The sequence below is a fragment of the Canis lupus genome, chromosome 2 (assembly GCF_011100685.1).
Source record: "Canis lupus familiaris isolate Mischka breed German Shepherd chromosome 2, alternate assembly UU_Cfam_GSD_1.0, whole genome shotgun sequence".
NCBI lineage: Eukaryota > Metazoa > Chordata > Mammalia > Carnivora > Canidae > Canis > Canis lupus.
The window spans coordinates 21,090,118-21,107,854 of NC_049223.1; the positions used below are offsets into that span (position 1 = coordinate 21,090,118).

Genomic DNA, 17,737 nt, shown 5'->3' on the forward strand with positions numbered 1-17,737 from the left:
TGCAATCCAATTAACCTTTTGCAGAGTTTCAGCTGGGAGGCTGTAAAGCACATTTGTTTCCCCTAATCCTGCCATTGTCGTGATGCTAATCGATGATAGCACATTGATGGGCCTAATAGTCATTTTTATAGCCTGGCAATTAGCTTCTCCATTTGACAGCAGCCTGGAAGGCTGGAATCCCAAGGCAAGATCCTTCCTCCCCACGTCCCCTGCTTCTGAGCTGCGGCGCCCCTCTGTTCTGCAGGTGCTGGAGAAGCCCCCCGAGCTCGCCCCTTGGTGGAGGGCAGTTAGGCTTCAGCAAGAAGAATGTCAGTTGCGAAACATTACAATCTTTTTCTGTATGGAATGCATTTCTTTGGAAGATGTGGAGCTTCTACTGTGCCAGGAATTTAAAAATAAGTATTTCTGAGACATTGGAGTATTCTGGTTATAAATTGCTGTGTTGCAAATTACACCAAAAACTTTAGTAGCTTAGAGCAAAACTATTCATTTATCACCACAGTATTGATGTGCTAAGCTGCTATAACAAGGGACCACAGGCTGGCGACTTCAACAAATACATTTATTTTTTCAAGGTTCAAGGACCAAGGTGTAGGCGGGGTTGGTATCTTCCGAGGCCCCTCTCCATGGCTCTTCAATGGCCATCTCTTCCCTGCGTCCTCACATGGTCTTCCCCTACTTGCCTGTCTCCTAATCTCCTCCCCCATGGATCAGGGCACCCCCTAACGGCCTCCTGTTAACTTACCTCTTTAAAGGCACTATCTCCAAATACAGGCACATTCTGAGGTCCTGGAATTTGGAACTTCAACTTGTGAATGTGAGGAGACGGTCATGCATCTATCGTTTGGACAGAGGTCAGCAGAGACAACTCATTGTGCTCTCCAACATTCTGGGCATCAGCAGGGATGGCTGGGGCAGCTGTGGCCATCCAGGCATCTCTCTCTTCATTGGCTCTCTCCCTAAGTGTCCTTTCCTTCACTGGCTGCTTCAGGGTGGCCGATTTCTTACTTCATGCTGGGTCCAGGATCCAAGAAAATGAGGCCGAAGAAGCTACAAGGCCTTTTACAATTCAGTCTTGGAATTCATCGTTAGTTGTCCTTTATTCAATGGGTCACATGAGGCCAGCTCCAATTCAGCATGGGAAGGGTCTGTGAATAGTGGGAGGTCTGCATAACTGGAAAGCCATCGTGCAGGCTGGCTCCCACAGGAGAGAAGATGGGCCTAACACTCAGAGGTGAAAGGAGGATAGATTGTTGGGAGAGTTCAGGGAATCATGAGTTATGGTCATGGCAACAGAGAGAAAGGAGAGATTTGAGAAATGTTTAGAATTAAAATTGACAAGGTTTTGCCAGCGATTTGGGAGTGAGGGGTGGTGGTGGTAGGGTATGTATATGTGTGTGTATGTGTGTTGGGGGATGGTTCTAGAATGCTTTTTCATGGAGAAGTCTTGGTCTGACATCCATATGGATGTAGATATACTTGGCACAGTTTCCATGACGTCCAGCTGACATCATATCAACAAAATCACCATGGAACACTGGGGGCCAGATTGATTTCAATCTTTAAATTACCCTAGGGCCCCAGAGGTCTCCAACTATGGAGAAAAGACCCTGGTGCTGGGGCAATGGCCACTTGGCAAGTTTTTCATGAGGATTAAAGGAGGCTTATTTCTATGAAGGGCCTAGTAAGTGATAAACCAAAGTTCATTTCTTTCCCTTTATGGTCTTATTATAATTTATGGTCTTAAAATGATTTCTTTAAAAAATAAGTTTTTAAAAATAGCAATTCCACTTCTCTAGCAATTTTAGAAAGTTTATTTCAGGCTTGGGCACAGTTTCTAACTCTGTATTATAGATGAACCAACGCACTATAGTTTAGTGGGGGTCAGGCCAACACAGTCACCCCAGAAGTACTTGAAAACCAACTGGTGAAAAACATTTTCATGATTACAGCAACTATATTTTTTTGAGTCGAGTGGAAAACAAGTCCCAAGAAAGTGTGCAAAATGGTTCTCAGAGAAACGATAAAATCCATAGGAAGGACGTCAATAGGCTATTCTTCCAGCTGCCAACAAAAAAGAATAAACACTATGGTCTGCCCCGATTCCAAAGCACAGCTTTTGGAAAATAAAGATTTATGATCTGGGTATAAATGGTGATGAATCACTTGGCGATACATGTTTTCTGGCACAACCTGTCAGAAGTAACGAGCCGTAGTCTGTTCCAGAGTTCATCTGGTTGTTAGCATTCCCTATAAAATATGGAAGAGAGTGGGGCACAATTTGTCTGAGTCTTTGCACGACTTTCCTCCCAATTACTGTGCTTCTGTCCCTGTCACGGTGAAAATAAATGGGCTGATAATTACAGCCTCAGATATAGTCTTGTCGCCTGCGTTTCCCTGGGCTTCACCAGCCTGTGTGTCTAATGGAGTCACATTACGAGTCATAACTCAAATTTTATTGTCTCCTACCAATGCCCCCTCACCCCTCTGCTCCCTCACTGACCTCTGTTTTAGTATAGGCTTCTCCCCTCGCATCTTAGTCTCTCCCTGGGGCACGCCTCACTTACCCTTGGATAAGTCTGCTCTTTGGATACTGTTCATGTTCTGGGCACACAGTGTCCCCCTGGGCACATCTGATGTCATACTATTTTTGCTGGGCTTTGGGTCTTCCTCTGCCATCATCACTGCCCCTAATTCCTGGGACCTTCCCGGTGCCAAAGCTGTGTGGTGAGCTATGGCAAGACAGGGCAAGACCTCTCTCCTTGTTACTCTATGCTGCGTGCGACTATGCGTAGGCATGCGTGCCTGTAATCTGTGATGCATGCACCAGAAAGTTGTACAAATATATTAATGAAAAAGCCTGTCTGCTTTTACATGTAGCCTTCCTTCTCCCTCAGACCCAAGTAAAAGCCACTGTGGCCCTCCTGCATCCCTGGCTCTCCATGCCTGGCTCCTTCTCCCCCACTTACAATGAACTCTCTCCCAGGAGACGCGTTAGTTTCCCATGTAAATAATGAGTCTGTCCTCCAGGTTCACCATACAAGTTCAACAAACATAAATCGCAGCTGAAGCTCAAGCTGGGACCTGTCTTACATTTTCTTTTTAATGAAATATTGGTAGCTCTTTTGCAACGGTTTTCATGGCTACCCATGAATCCCGTCTTGGAAGGTAGAGAAATGAGCCGTGGCACTTCTTCCGGGCGGCTCGCAGGGCCTGCTCGATCTTTTGCATGAGACCTTGACCCTGGCTGTTATTGCTCTGTCTGTCTGACAGGTAGCTGACCCCACCCATTCTCCTTGATCTCCAACTGCTTCTGTTAGGAGTGCTGTGTCCTAGGAAAACCACCGTGAGCAATCACGTGTACGATGTTCCTGTGGCCAGTTCTCAGAAACTGTGAGGACAGAATGTCTGCTTGGCCTATTCTGATTTTTATTGCTTTTTTTAAAAAAGCACTTAAAATTTTCTTTTATAAATATAATTTATGTAAATTCAATCTGCCGGCATATAGTAGAATGCTCAGTGCTTATCTTATCACATGCCCTCCTTAGTGCCCATCACCCAGTCACCCCATCCCCACACCCACCTCCTCTTCCGCAACCCTTTGTTTCCCAGAGTCAGGAGTCTCATGGTTTGTCTTCCTCTCTAAGTTTTCCCCACTCAGTTTCCCTCCTTTCCTTAATGATCCCTTTCACTATTTCTTATATTCCACATATGAGTGAAACCATATAACTGTCTTTCTCCGATTGTCTTATTTCACTAAGCATCATACCCTCCAGTTCCACCCACGTCGAAGCAAATGGTGGGTATTCGTCATTTCTGATGGCTGAGGAATATTCCATTGTATACATAAACCACAGCTTTATCCATTCATCTGTCAAAGGACATCGTGGCTCCTCCCACAGTTAGGCTGTTGTGGACATTACTGCTGTGAACATTGGGATGTGGGTGTCCCAGTATTTCACTACATCTGTATCTTTGGGGTAAATACTCAGTAGTGCTGTTTCTGGGTCATAGGGTAGCTCTATTTTTAACTTCTTGAGGACCCTCCACACTGTTTTCCAGAGTGGCTACACCAGCTTGTGTTCCCACCAATAGTGCAAGAGGGTTCCCCTTTCTCCACATCCTCGCCAGCATTTGTTGTTTCCTGTCCTGCTAATTTTAGCCATTCTCCATGCCTGGCTTAATGATGTAAAGTGGTTGATTCTTATTGCTTTTAAGTCAATTTTATTTGCATATCTAACTTCAGATAATGGTCTTCTTTTTTTAAATTATGAATAGGGAAATTGAGAAAAAAGATTCTGAACCCTGCATCTTTCTTATAATTGTCAGTGACCTGCCCTGGATACAAACTTGAAGTAGAGACTGAAAATGGAGAACACATTGACACCCAGACTTATCCCTTCTCAAGTTTGGGCCCCATTCCAGGGTTTGAGCACATGCTGTCTGTCTTCTTCCAGGATGACTTCATGTCATACTGTTGGTTTTCACGAGCCATGAAGGACACTGGTCCAGGTCACAGATGGCTGGTCCCAGTGAGTCATGCTCACAGTTCCAAGATCTCTCCCTGTGAGCATGATTGATGGGACCTTAGGGAAGACAGCACTTCACCTTTCCAGAGGTTACCATGGAACCAGCTCAACTTAGCTGAGATTAAAAAAAAAAAAAAAAAAAAAATCTCATGAGCCATGTTATAATAGCAGTAACAGGGATTTGGAAGAATAAGCATCCGGAATCCCAATATACCAATAAATAACTATTTTATTTTTTTCTCTGTTCATCTATAATATAAGAAACAAACAAAAAATAGTATAGTATAAAGGGTGGTTGAGGCTTTGAGTAAATGTACAAAATTGATTAAATATATATGTAAATATACCTACTTGGGTAAAAGCTATAGTCATAATACTGGATACTCCTAATTTATTCAAAAAGATTTAAAAAATGAAATGAGAAAGCTCTATTACTTTCACACATCCTGCCCGAGTTCCTTTTGTCTAGGAGAAAGAAGTATCTTAACACCTTTTATTTTTAAAAGAAAACAATTAGTTTATTGCTTTTTAAGAACTTTTTACTGATTATAAAAGTAACATACACTTATGGTAGAAAATCAGCAAAAATAATAAGAAAGTGGGGGTGCCTGGGTGGCTCAGTCGATTGAGCATCTAACTTTTGATTTCCACTCAGGTCATGATCTCAGGGTCATGATACCGAGCCCCGCATTAGGCTCTGCGCTCTGCCTAGTCTGCTTAAGATTCGCTTTCCCTCCCTCTGCCCCTCCCCCTCCTTTCTCTCTCTCTTTCTCTCTTAAATAAAATAAATAAATGAAATATTTTTTTAAAAAATAAGAAGAAAGTAAAAATCACTTAATTTCACCACCAGGGATGATAGCTATACTTTGTTTACTTTTTAATGATGTCTTCTCTGCACACCTATGTGTACTCTAAAAACTAAATTTGGTTGTGCTCTATTGACAATGTTTATTTCTGCTCTTTTCACTTATTATCACGTGCACAGCATCTCCTCAACGCCATTAAACATTATTTGAGGGCATCATTTTAAATGGCTGTGTCATCGTCCATCACAGAGATTCTTCTATCACTAAACATTTGATTCCAACGTTCATCATAAGCACTTCAGTGAACAAGTTTGTACATTGACCTTTGCTTGGGTTTTGGAAAAATTCCTTAGGGAAGGTGCTTAGAAAGCTTCCTGCTATTATTAGCGTGAACAGTGACATTCTTTGTTTCATCCTTTTTATTCTGATTTTGGTGGTTATCGAAGGTTTTACAGCATAATCCATGACTTCTCAAAGCCTAATTAATATCTGGTGCTTTTAGCCCTCTTTGGATAAGACAAAGTCCTTATAACACTTTCCCATTTACAGGTGATCATTTTATTTTAATTCTCTATTTTAATTCTCTATTTTATAATCCATAAAACTTTTTTGGGGGGTATGTAAATAGTCAAAAGTTCCTCATACTTACCTACAGATTTACCCTTTTCAGTGAGCTTCATTTTTTCCTGTAACAGTGAACTTTATCTGGGATCATTTTTTCTTCTGCCTGAAGAACTCTTCTAGTATTTTTTGCAGTGCGAGCGATCAGTTTTCTGCTTCTGTTTGCACATAAATGTCTTTATCTCCCCTTTTTGGAGGATCCTTCAGCTGGGCATAGTTGTCACTTCTTTCATTCCTTTGCTTTCTGTCTTTCATTTCTTTTTCATACTGATCTAACTGTTGCTCCTTTAAAGATAACTTGTTTTTCTTTTAAGGCTAATTTTAAGGTTTTAATTTTTATATATGTTTTAAAAGTAGTTTTACTAATATGTACCCAGATGACCATTTTCTTTTTCTTTTTTTTTTTCTTCCTTTCTCTCTCCCTCTCTTCCTTTCTTCCTCTCGTTTGGAATTTGTAGGGCTTGAATTTTTGACTTCATATCATTTCTTAGTTTTACCCAAGTGTTTCTTCCCTCAAGTTTTTTCCAGTCTCATTCTGAGCTCCAGATATACTGCTGGACCTTTACCCAGCATTCTATGTTTCCTATTCTTTTCTTCTATAGTTTTTAATCCTTATGTCTCTGTGGTTCATCCTGGATCTTTTCTTGTTAGCTGCATGTTTTGGTTCATTCTTCCTCCACCTATCTAATCTGCTCTTAATCCCATTGTTTGAGTTTTTAATTTCAGTTATTGAAGTTTTTATTTATTTTTTAAAATATTTTATTTATTTATTCATGAGAGACACACAGAGAGAGGCAGAGACATAGGCAGAGGGAGAAGCAGGCTTCCTGCAGGGAGCCTGATGCGGAACTTGATTCCAGGATCACCCCCTGAGCTGAAGGCAGATGCTCAACCACTGAGCCACCCAGATGTCCCAGTTATTAAAGTTTTTATTCTATAATTTTAATGTCATTTCAAATAGTTTCACATTCTCTGTTGAAATTCTCAGCCTTATTTGTCCCCTTGAGAATTGTTACCATAAAGTCTGTGTCTGGTAACTGTAATGTCTAGAGTCCTATAGGTCTGTGTCTTTTTGTTGTTGTTATTTCTGCTCATTTTTATTCATGTTGTCTTATCAGTTCATGTGCTGGGTTATTTTTGATTGTGAACTTACAAAATTCTATGCAGAAATACTTAGGAGGTCTTCCTTTGCCAGTAAGAAGGGGGTGGGAGGGGGCACGACCATCTGAGATTTCCTTGATACAATTTCAGGGATTAAGACCATTCAGATGCCTCCAAGGGCCACCAGTACCTCCGTGTTATCCTACTCCTAGGATGGAGCTCTCTATAACCCTAACCGAAGAAAGGGCCTTCACTAAGACATCCTCATTGTTGGAGTCTAGATCCTAACCCTTTTTCTCTGTCAGACACAGTGCTCAGTCTTTCAGCAATGGCTGTAGAAATTGGCAAATACTTCTAGGGGAAATCAGTGCTAAGTGCCAGCTGGATGTCCCTGGACCTCTGTCCTCTCCCAGGTCCCGGCCCAGTAGTTATTCACTGTCTCATCACCTCCCTGTCCTCTCACAGGGCCAGGAGCAGAGCTGGCAGGGCCTTGGTGCAGATGGGTCCCTCTCTCTCTTTTAAGTCCTAGACCAGCACCTGGGGAGGACACTGCAACAAGCCAATGGCCCCACCATCAACCCAGCACCAAGACAGATAATCCATTTCATTATCTACCTGAAATAACTTATCTTCTTTCATTTTGAATTTCAAGTTTTATCATTGTTGTTGCTTTTTTTCCTGCCTTAAAATTAAACCCAGTGAAGTGCCATTCCTGATGGCGAAGTCTGGATGCTTACGTCTTCGTCAGATCTGCGTTAAGTGGTGGAGGGGATTGCTGGTGGGGCTTGGATCCTTTTTCATCCTCCTATTTATTTAGGAAAGAGCACCAGATAACAACCCAGGAAAGCTAAAATAGAAAGTGTGAGGCCAAAGCCACAGCTCCCGTTATCAAAGCCAGCCATCTCCCTGGTTGATCTCTGTTCAGATGTGTTCCAGATCCTCAAAATACCACGGCTTTATTCTCTGCCATGCCCAACAGCCAAGTCTGACCTTCAGAGTGATAGAGAAAATAAGCATCCTCTCAGGAAAGGAATGATGTCACCCCCAGTCTCTTTGTTGCTCTACATCCCAGGGGGAAGCACAGCACATTTCCCAGAAAACCACCCTGGTGATATCTTAGCCATGGTTTCACAAGCTTTACAAATGTTAGGGCCCCAGAGTACAGAGCTGCTCACAGTTCTAGGGTAGGCACAACCTGGCTCCTCCTCTCACTTGGGCTGGATGAAATATCAGGCTGTCAATGGTTATGAAAAGAAGAAAGTAAAGTTGAGAGCAATTGCATTTTTTGCTCTGCTTCCTTTTCTCTAACGTGTATCTGCCCAAAGATGACCGAGTGGAAGCTGGGAGCATGCAGGGCTGGCTGGAGAGGCTTGGCCACGCTGGGGAAGGCTGGTGTGGTGATGTCTGGGGAGCTATGTGACGCCTGTCAGAACTTGCCTCCCCATGCCGCCTGGCACCTTGGTTCCTGGCTGGTGGCAAATGCCTGACAGGCAGGCAGTTTGTGGTGTGGGGCACACTGCATAGGATGGAGCCCGTGGGTATGTCTCCAGGGGGAGTGTTCTAGGTGAGGACCTGAGGCAGGACCATGTCTGGAGAGGAGAGGCCCTGCTGGGAGCTGGTGGGGCTGGAGCAAGATGAGAGCAGTGAGCTGAGAGACAGGCTTATGGGGTCGGGTGACATAGTGCTCTGAGGAATCCACGGTAAGGAATCTGAATTGTAGTATGCAGGATAGTGAGGCTCGGGAGGGCCTTAGACAGGGGAGTGATAGGATCCAGTGTGTAAACCAGCTCACCGTGGCTGGTGGCTGGAGAAGGCACCAGTGGGCAAGAGCAGTGGCAGGGACACCAGTTGGGAGATCATTCTAGTAGCTTGGTTGCTCCAGCTTTCTGGGGATCAGCATCCAGTGACTTTCCCTGCTCATCCTAATGGCTATATTCTTTTCTTGTTCAAACCCTGCCTCTCCTTGATTCTCTGGGTTCTGAGAACCGGCCCCTTCTAGTGCCCGAACACTGTTTTTATAAGTTACCTGGAGCCACAGGGCTTCCTTTTCTTACTCATCTCTCCTTCCCACCCTAGGGAAGGAGCCTATCTCTGGATCCCAGGCCTGTGGTACCAGCATTCTTCCTGCTTCACTGTGTTAGGCACTGAGCAGGGAGCTGGGAATTCAGAGCTGGACAGGACAGGCATAGTTCTTGTTCGAAGGGAGCTTACAGTCTCCCAGGGGAGAGAAAACATGGAAATATCAAGGAAACTAACAAATACACAGCTGAAATACCTTAATTACATGCTTATGAATATATGTAAGTCCTGGGAAAAACCCAAGAAACATGAACAGGTGGGTCTATTAGTCAGGGTTCTCTAGAGAAACAGAATATATACATATATATATTTAATATATTAAAATATATTTGTGTTTATAGAGATATTCTATATATATATGTTATATATATATGGAGGAAGGGGAGAGGGAGAGAGAACATATACATCTTCCATATATATGTTAGATATGGATATAGATATGTAATATATATGCTATTGAGAAAGAGATTTTAAGGAATTAGGTCATGGAATTATAGAGGCTAGCAAATCCAGAATCCACAGAGCAAGGCAGAAGGCTGGAAACTCAGGCAGGATTCCTATGTCACATGAAGTCTTGAGACAGAAGTCTTTCTATTCTGGAGAACCCAGTCTTTGCTCTTAAGGCCTTCAACTGATTAGATGAGGACCACCACACCATGGAGAGCAATTTGCTTTACTTAAAGTTAATGGTTAATCATATCTAAAAATTATCCTCATGGCAATATCTAGACTGGTGTTGGGCCAAAGAACTGGGCATCATAGCCTAGCCAGGTTGACACATAAAATAAACATGTGTGTGTGGGGGTTGCTTTAGACAAGATGGATGTGGAAACCCTCTGTGAGGACGGGACATTTATATGTGAATTAAAAGGATAAGAAGGATGTAACCATGTGAAGGAAGGGGAGAAAGTCCCCAGGTAGGGGAAGTCGTGTGCTCGGGTTTTGAGGCAGAGAACCTGTGTGCAGAGCAGTGGGAATGTATCTGGACAGTAGTAGGAGGACAGAAGTAGGGTTGGGGAGGACAGGAGCCAGGTCACTCAGGGCCTCACTTGTGCGAGCCTGTCGTCCCTGTAGGGAGTCTGAATTTCATTCAAAGTACAGAGGGAACCTACTGTGAAGTTTTAAGCATAAATGACATTTTGATGCACTATTTTTAAAATTTTAAATTAATGCAAAAAAAAAGCCATGATGAGCAATGTATCCAACTTTTAAATAAAGACAGGATCCAGTGGTGCCGTGCTGAGCCATACTGAGGCCTGAGGCCAAAGAGAAAACATTGCTCTGGTTTGCATGTTTTAATATATTTTTTAATGGTTAATTTTCCAGGACATTATAGTCGTTGAAAAATATTGAGAAATGGGAAAGTAGGTGTGTTGAAACTCACATGATTATTTTGGTTGAAATATTGGGAAAGACATTTATTGACGCCTTTTGTAAAATTTAACATTTACCAACACACTTTAAAAGTCACTTTCTCCCATTGGTTGTCACTTAAAACTCCCAGCTGAAAAGAAGATGAACAAAGAAGTAGATTTTGAAAAGACTACTGATTACTTTTGTTATATCCAGGGAAATGAAGTTATAATAAATTCTTTTTTTCTAATTATAATAAATTCTGTTTGGGGTATAAGCAAAATACTTGAACTTAACATAGTAAGTTTTAATTCATCTACTTTTTCAATTTTTCAGTATTTTCAACTACTTTAATGTTTTTTAAAAAGTCACTATTAACATTTTCCCTAAAAACCTGTGGATAGAAGTGCACAATTTTCCTTCTGCCCCAGGCTCCAGTGTGACTTGGCATGGCACTGTTGCACCATGTCTTTATTTATAATTTTGGTATTTTGTTAGTTATGAATACATTTGCGTTAAATTGGGTTTTTAAAAACTGTTGCACTGAACTAGAATTTATCCCAAGTCCTGCATTTTTCAGTATATTTTGCACCCTTGCACTTTGCAGGTGAGCCTCTGCCGCACCTAATTTGGATCCTGATAGGGAGTGTGGTAGTCCGTGAGAGCTTACCGTGACAGCCCAGGGGAGGTGGGTGGTAGCTGGGTCTGGGTAGGGGGTGGAATGGGAAAACAGTCTGAAAAGTATGAATGAGCATAACTACATGGCGTTTTAGTATTATGGTTCCTTGTTGCTTTGAGGATAATCATTTGCTGCTTCTTACTCTTTGCCTTGCTGGGCAATGTGGAGTCGGGATGTAGGTTTGCCTTAGTGGTGTAGTTTTGCAAAAGCAAAATTACAACGATCACATATTCATTTTTCACTTCATGCCAACATTTCACATGCACAAAACCAGTAATTTTCTTCTAACATTTCGGACATTGGAATAGGAAGGAAATATATTCTGTAGGCAGTTCTCTTTCATAGCCGGGCACTGCAGACTGAATAAATATGGCACTGAAGGCAGTTGATCATAATCACATAAAGGAAATAGTACCTTCCCTTTAAGAGACCTGGGCCACGAATAAACCAACGTGGCTTCTGGGCCTTAGTGGATTGTCCCCCATTTGAGACTCACAGAGTTCACACAGCAACTTGGCCTCTGGTGATTGCTATGCGCGTCTGATGAGTGATTTTTATTAAGTCTTCTAAATTTTCAGTAGTGACAGGTGAGGGGGATACAATACAATGATGATACAATGAGCGTAGTTCCCAGGGATAGGATCATTCTGGCATGGATCGGGAAATTTTCTGATGATTTTTTTTTCTGAGTGTCTCATTAATTTTCTTTCTTTCATTTCCTTTATAATGTTTTTTTTTTTCCCTTCAAGGAAGCTTATTCTAGTTTAAACGATATGCTCCCAAGGAAAGAGCATGTGCAAATTATCTTTTGTTAGAAATAAAAGGGCATGTCATGAATGCTTTTCCACCGTAGGGTTTCGAAGAATGCGTTCACTCTTCTGGACAGAGAAATAATTGACTCTGAATTAATTATGCAATGAAGATTAAAATGTAATTTTCATAGCAGGGGGCCTCTGGGTACTTTACCTTTCCGTCACAGGTGAGGCATAGCCTCTGGGTTTCCTTCCCTCTGAGCTGCCATGTATTGATACGGGATGTGCGGAGAATCCTAAGAGGTTTCAAATTTGGGGAATATCAAATTTGATAATGGCAGTCATCAAATCGACAGTGACCATATTATTTGATTTTTCTACACTCACTTGGGTTCTAGTTTTGGAGCTAATGATGATAAATACCAAGTATTGTGTCTTAGAACTGGTAACATTAAATGCCTCTTTATCACATTCATTCAACAAATATTTGTCACATGTGCACATGTGCCTTGTGTGGTGCTAGAACTGAAGGTATGATCCTTAAAGGAATGTTTTATTAAACACTGGTGGATTTAAAACCTTAAGATATATGTTTTGAGTGGGTCTATTGGACTATGCCTTATAGGGAGAATCCTTGGCTTCCAGATGGCAGAGAGGTCCCCATCTTGGTCAACTCAGGCTGTTATAGCAAAACACCACAGACTAGGAGGCTTAAACAACAGTTATTTCTCATGGTTCTGGAGGCTGGACAATCAAGATCAATGTGTAGGCGGACTTGGTACTTGGAGAGGGCCTGCTTCTTGGCTTGTAGATGGTCGCCATCTTGCTGCACGCTCACATGACTTTTCTGTGTGTAAGGAGAGAGGGAATCTTCTTATAAGGCATGGGGGCCTCACCCTCATGACCACATCTAAACTTATTTCTCCCAAAGACACCATTTCTAAATACCATGCCCTGAGGAGTTAGAGCTTCAACATATGAATTTGAGGGAACAGAAACTTTCAGTTCTTCACTGTTCCCTTGGGGAAGGAACCAGCTCAGGAAGGGCCACTTGAAGTGAAGAATGTTTGAGCCTTGCCTGAGCTCAGAGGAGCATGAACAGTGGAGAAAGAATTGTTCTGTGGGCAAACCTCCCCCTGCCCCTCAGATTCCCCACCTTGAGCAGGGCTGTTGGCAACTTCAATCCGCAAAGTGAGAAGAACTTGTCAGGGGCATGCTCCCAGGCCCAGGCCTGCTGATGGCTAGAGTTTTCTCTCCCCTCATTTATTTGGGGTATGTTGGACGACTCTATGCTCTGAGGCAACATTTCAGCTACTCACTAATGTCCCCATAATTCCACTCAACCCCAGCTTACCACTTCTTTGCTCAGGAATCCCTTGCCTTCTCTTTCTCCTTCAGCTGTATTTCCAAGAGGAAGGAGTCACTGTTATCTGTTAGAAGGAAGAAGCCCTTGCAGAAAGGACACAACTCCGTGCTCTCCCTGGGTAAGAGCTGACCTCAGCACTGTCCCTCCTGGAGCCTGTCTCCTAGACATGGCTCTCAGCTTCTTTCCTTTGTCTTTCTAAATCTGAATGAGGCCACAGTCCACGTGACTGGCACCCTTTAGTAGGACACTGGGATCCTTGCTTTCTCTCAGCAGCTATCTTGCTTGCTCCATTCCCAGAGGCTTCCAAAGAGTGTCTACTGTGAAGGAGGAACACCAGAAAGAGGAGTTCCAGATGTTTGCCTGCATCCCTGTGGTTCCCTTTTGACAAGCCCTCTGCACACAGTTGTGTTCTGTTCAGGTTACCTCTTAAGCCTTCACTGGAGCAAGGAGAGTCGGTAGCTGGAGGACTTGTGTGGATGCCCACCGTCCTCACCACCATGTCGCATGTCTCCCATGCTCCAGGCTGAGGTTTTAGTCCTTAATATCCAAGGTAGTTAGTGCCTTGACTTCAAGTTCACTTGTCTTTCGCTTCATGATGTAGAAGTAGCTCAGAGTAGCGGGGAACACACTAGGCTGGTGCCTGAGGGTCCTGACTGCCTGTCCTAGCTCAGCCACTGATAGCTGTGGGGTCTTGGGCAACTTCCCCATTTAGAACTGCAATTGTCAACGGGGGCATCTACATTCCCATTCTTCGCCACTCAAGCCCCCTTTCCCACTGGATGTAGAGTCCTCCAGAAAGGTCTACCAGTGACTGGATTTGCTCACATAACCGAATCCCATATAAAATGAAGGATGTTGTACATCACTGGTTTTCCAACAATTTTTACAACAGAATTCTTTCTTCAGATGTGAAAACCCTATATACAAGTACATTCTTCCTCATTATTCATGGATTCTGTATTTGCCAATTTGCCCACTTGCTAAAAATGTACTTGTAACCCTAAAATCAATACTTGTGGGTCTTCACAGATATGCATGGAGTGATGAGATATTTGAATTGCCCTATGGATATATTCTCAGCTTGAGTCAAACAAGGTTCTTGTTTCAGCCTCATCCAGAGAAGAATAGAGGATGGACGTGGCTGGAAGGGGGCAGGGTGGGTCAGTCAATAGGATTTGAATCCCAACTCTGGCTCCTGTTAGTGGGGCTGCCTCAGGCAACTCATTTGACACTCAGAACCTTGTTTTCTCTTTTGTAAATCACAGAAAATATAATCAACTAGGACAAATTGTGTTTGGGATGTAAGATTATAATCCATATGAGATATATATATACACATACATGTTTCCCCTAGAAGCAATGTTAGTATTCACTAATTCAGAGGTCAGGTCACTTTATAGAACATACCCACTATGAATAACCATAATTGACTGTAAACCAAAGTGCTGAGCTGGCCTGGAGATCTGTGAGTGAACCTCTCTCAACCTGGAAGAGGGTGCAAGGAAGCTAATGTCACAAGCCCTGGACATGTGACTCTAAGGAGCTCCTTTGTAGTTGTTACGCTGAATGGGTTGGATCCTCCTAGTCAGAGGGGGAGACTCCCCTGGTCAAGCTGGACAGGAGGACTGCTCCTTTTGGAGGATCACAAGGAATTATTCTTTCCTGAAAAAGATTTCCCACACAGCTCTTCCAGGGAGGTCTCAGCTGAATCAAAGGGACCCATTTCTATTCATGTGGTTGGGGCATCAGATCCAGAAACTCCTCTGCAGTTGGCTGTCTTTTCTGTTTCCTTTACTGGAATGAAGTGTGATTGTTTGAGCATTAAATTTTGCAGTGTGTGTGTATGTGCATATTTGTGTGTGTCTCTGTATGTGTGTACATGTGTGTTCATGCATGTGGGTACATGTAGGTGTACTTGTGTGTGTTTATGCATGCTTATCTGTACATCTGTGTATGTGTGTGCATATTTGTGTGTATGTGCATTTATGTGAGTACATATGCATGCATGTGTATATGTGTTTGCATGTGTATGCGTTACAGGTGTGCATGGATGTCTATTTGTGTTACGTGTTATGTATATTTGTGTCTCTGTGTCTGTGTTGATGCATGTTTGCATTATGTGTCTCTGTGTGAGTATGTGTGTGCACATGTGTATGTGTGCTTATGTGATATGTGCGCATGTGTGTGTTGGAGGTAGAGTGTTAAGATTCAAGGTGGGGGGAAGGCAACCAGCACAAGTAGTGAATTTAAAGGCAGCAGAGACATGAATTTCACAATGAGGCAGCTTCCGGGGCCGGAACTAACTTAAAGGATGTCAACATCCTTTCCTATCTCAGCGTTTGAACCACCGCCCAGATGGTGTCTTCAGCATGATCAAAAGGAGACAGATGCCCTCCTCTCGCTTTGATCGCCCCTCTCGTCTCATCCTCCTGAACCTCTCTCCCTTTCCAGCACTGCTTCCTCCACCGTCCCTTCTCCCACCCAGGTCGTGACTAGATTTCTTTGTCAGCAACAGGCTTTAAAGCCAGCAACTGCCACACATCCCTGCCCCCACGCTCAGCCTCACTGACCTAGTCCATTTGTGGAGCAGAAGGACCTTTGCTCATCCCCAGCAAGCCAATGCTGGCGGGGGGCCAGTAGCCTCTGTCTCCCCACTTCCCTCCCCACCTTCCAAGGCTCTGGGAGCCATCACTCAAAGCTAACTACGCAGGAGAAAGTAGCTGGCCATAAGGTAACACGAGGAATGAACACATCCAGCATCCTCAAAGGAAAGCATCCTCAAATGGCAGCACACCTGCTTCAACACCGCAGTGCGAAGGGACATCTGGGGCGTCCTGCTCTGATGTTCATGGTGCATTTTTAGCACTGCAGATTGGCCATGAGAGGGGCCAGGGCTTACCCGCCACATTGGGGAGTGGATTCCGTACTGCTGCTCCCGTGGTGCTCATCCATTCACTTGTTTATTTGTGATAGGTGATCACTGAGTGCCTGCTATGTGCCAGGCACTGTTCTAGGCACTCAGGACATTGGACTCTGCCCTGATTCAGCCACTCAACCTTGGGCAAAGCAACAACAAAACATCATAGCATTTGGGAATCTGACTGCTAGGAAATCCCCCGACTTAGGCCTCTCCCTCACTTTCAGCAACCTGCAAGGTCAGGAGGAGTCTTCAGTCCACCAGGGCTTCGGGCATGACGATCAGACCCCTTGTCAGGGCAGGGGCTGAGCTAGCTGTCCCCAAATCCCCCATGCTCCAGCCAACATCACTCAACTTCTGTTGGATTTATTAACACTTTGCCAGACTTTATTGCGCAAAGCGTTCTGGGGTTTGTTTTACTTATTTATTTTTATAAAGATTACTTGCTCAGCTTCAGATTTGGAAGGAGACTTGTATGTGATTTTCTAACCCTGAGGCAATGTCCAACCTATGGCAACTCACTTGCTTTGGTTCCGCTTGGCTTATTTTCCCCCAGGGGATAGGGATATTAATAATTGGTAATAGCTTACATAGCTATCCCTTTATGTATTCAAAATAATTTATATACACTATGTCATTAGGTATACATTTCCTTTTTCTCATGGTTGTAGCAAAATAGTGATTGCTGTTACTGGAAGAAAGAGCACAGAGCACATCTAAATGGATAGTTTCTGTGTAATGACAGGGTAGGCTACAAGGACGTATTTTTTTTCTATAGCACACACTATTGAAAAAGAAGCCCGTATACATTTGGGGCTTCAACATATCAATAATTAAACAGGATCATCAAATAAATATTGCAGCAATCTCCCCTTCGCCTCTTCCTTTTCCACACGGGCACCCTGACATTTTGTGCTGTCGGGATGGCTGACAAATCTGTTTACCATTGAGAAATAAACTGCTTTTCCAACCCAAAGGGGCACCCAAACAGTGTCTGTTCTTATAAGGAGACGTAAAATATATATTTTGATTAAAAGAAAATGTCAACAAGGGGGAAATACTGGGCTTTTCTCCCGACTGCAGCTGGTAGCTCTGAAGCAAAGGTTGAGATCATGAGCAATGAAAAGTAGTCTACAGAAAAAGCCCCAGTCCCATAGCCCTTTGTAGCAAAATGTTCTGAAGGTATACTCTGTACAGAAGCAAAACTTTTTGGCTATTTATTCCGTTGGCTATTTATTTCCTCCTTCATTTAAGAATTTTTTTTGTTTGCCAATTTATAAATTATTATGATATAGTTTTAGACATAAAATGATTTTATGTATCTATGTTTAAGATAGGAAGGATGATTAATAACCATGTACTCATCATCTTAGTTTAAGAATATTATAAGAACTTTATGATCATAGTCCTCTCTGTTAGCCCCCCAGCAATACACTATTTTATTGTTGGTATTCATCAATCCCTTGCTTTTTACTATAATTTTATTACCTAAATATGAATCCTTAGACTAGATGGCTTTGTTTGTATTTTTGAT

The 17,737-nt window shown here is 42.9% G+C and overlaps 1 protein-coding gene across 2 annotated transcripts in view; it reads left to right on the forward strand.

Moving 5' to 3' along the window:
• Nucleotides 1–1,532: 1,532 nt before the first annotated feature.
• Nucleotides 1,533–17,737, forward strand: part of FRMD4A (FERM domain containing 4A) — a 736,083-nt gene continuing 719,878 nt past the window's right edge. The window contains exons 1-2 of one of the 2 annotated variants that reach the window (XM_038530061.1): nt 1,533–1,684; nt 13,319–13,404. The gene's annotated coding sequence lies outside the window, so the exon portion shown is untranslated. The remainder of the gene's footprint in view (nt 1,685–13,318; nt 13,405–17,737) is intronic. The other variant, XM_038530064.1, reaches the window with a different exon arrangement.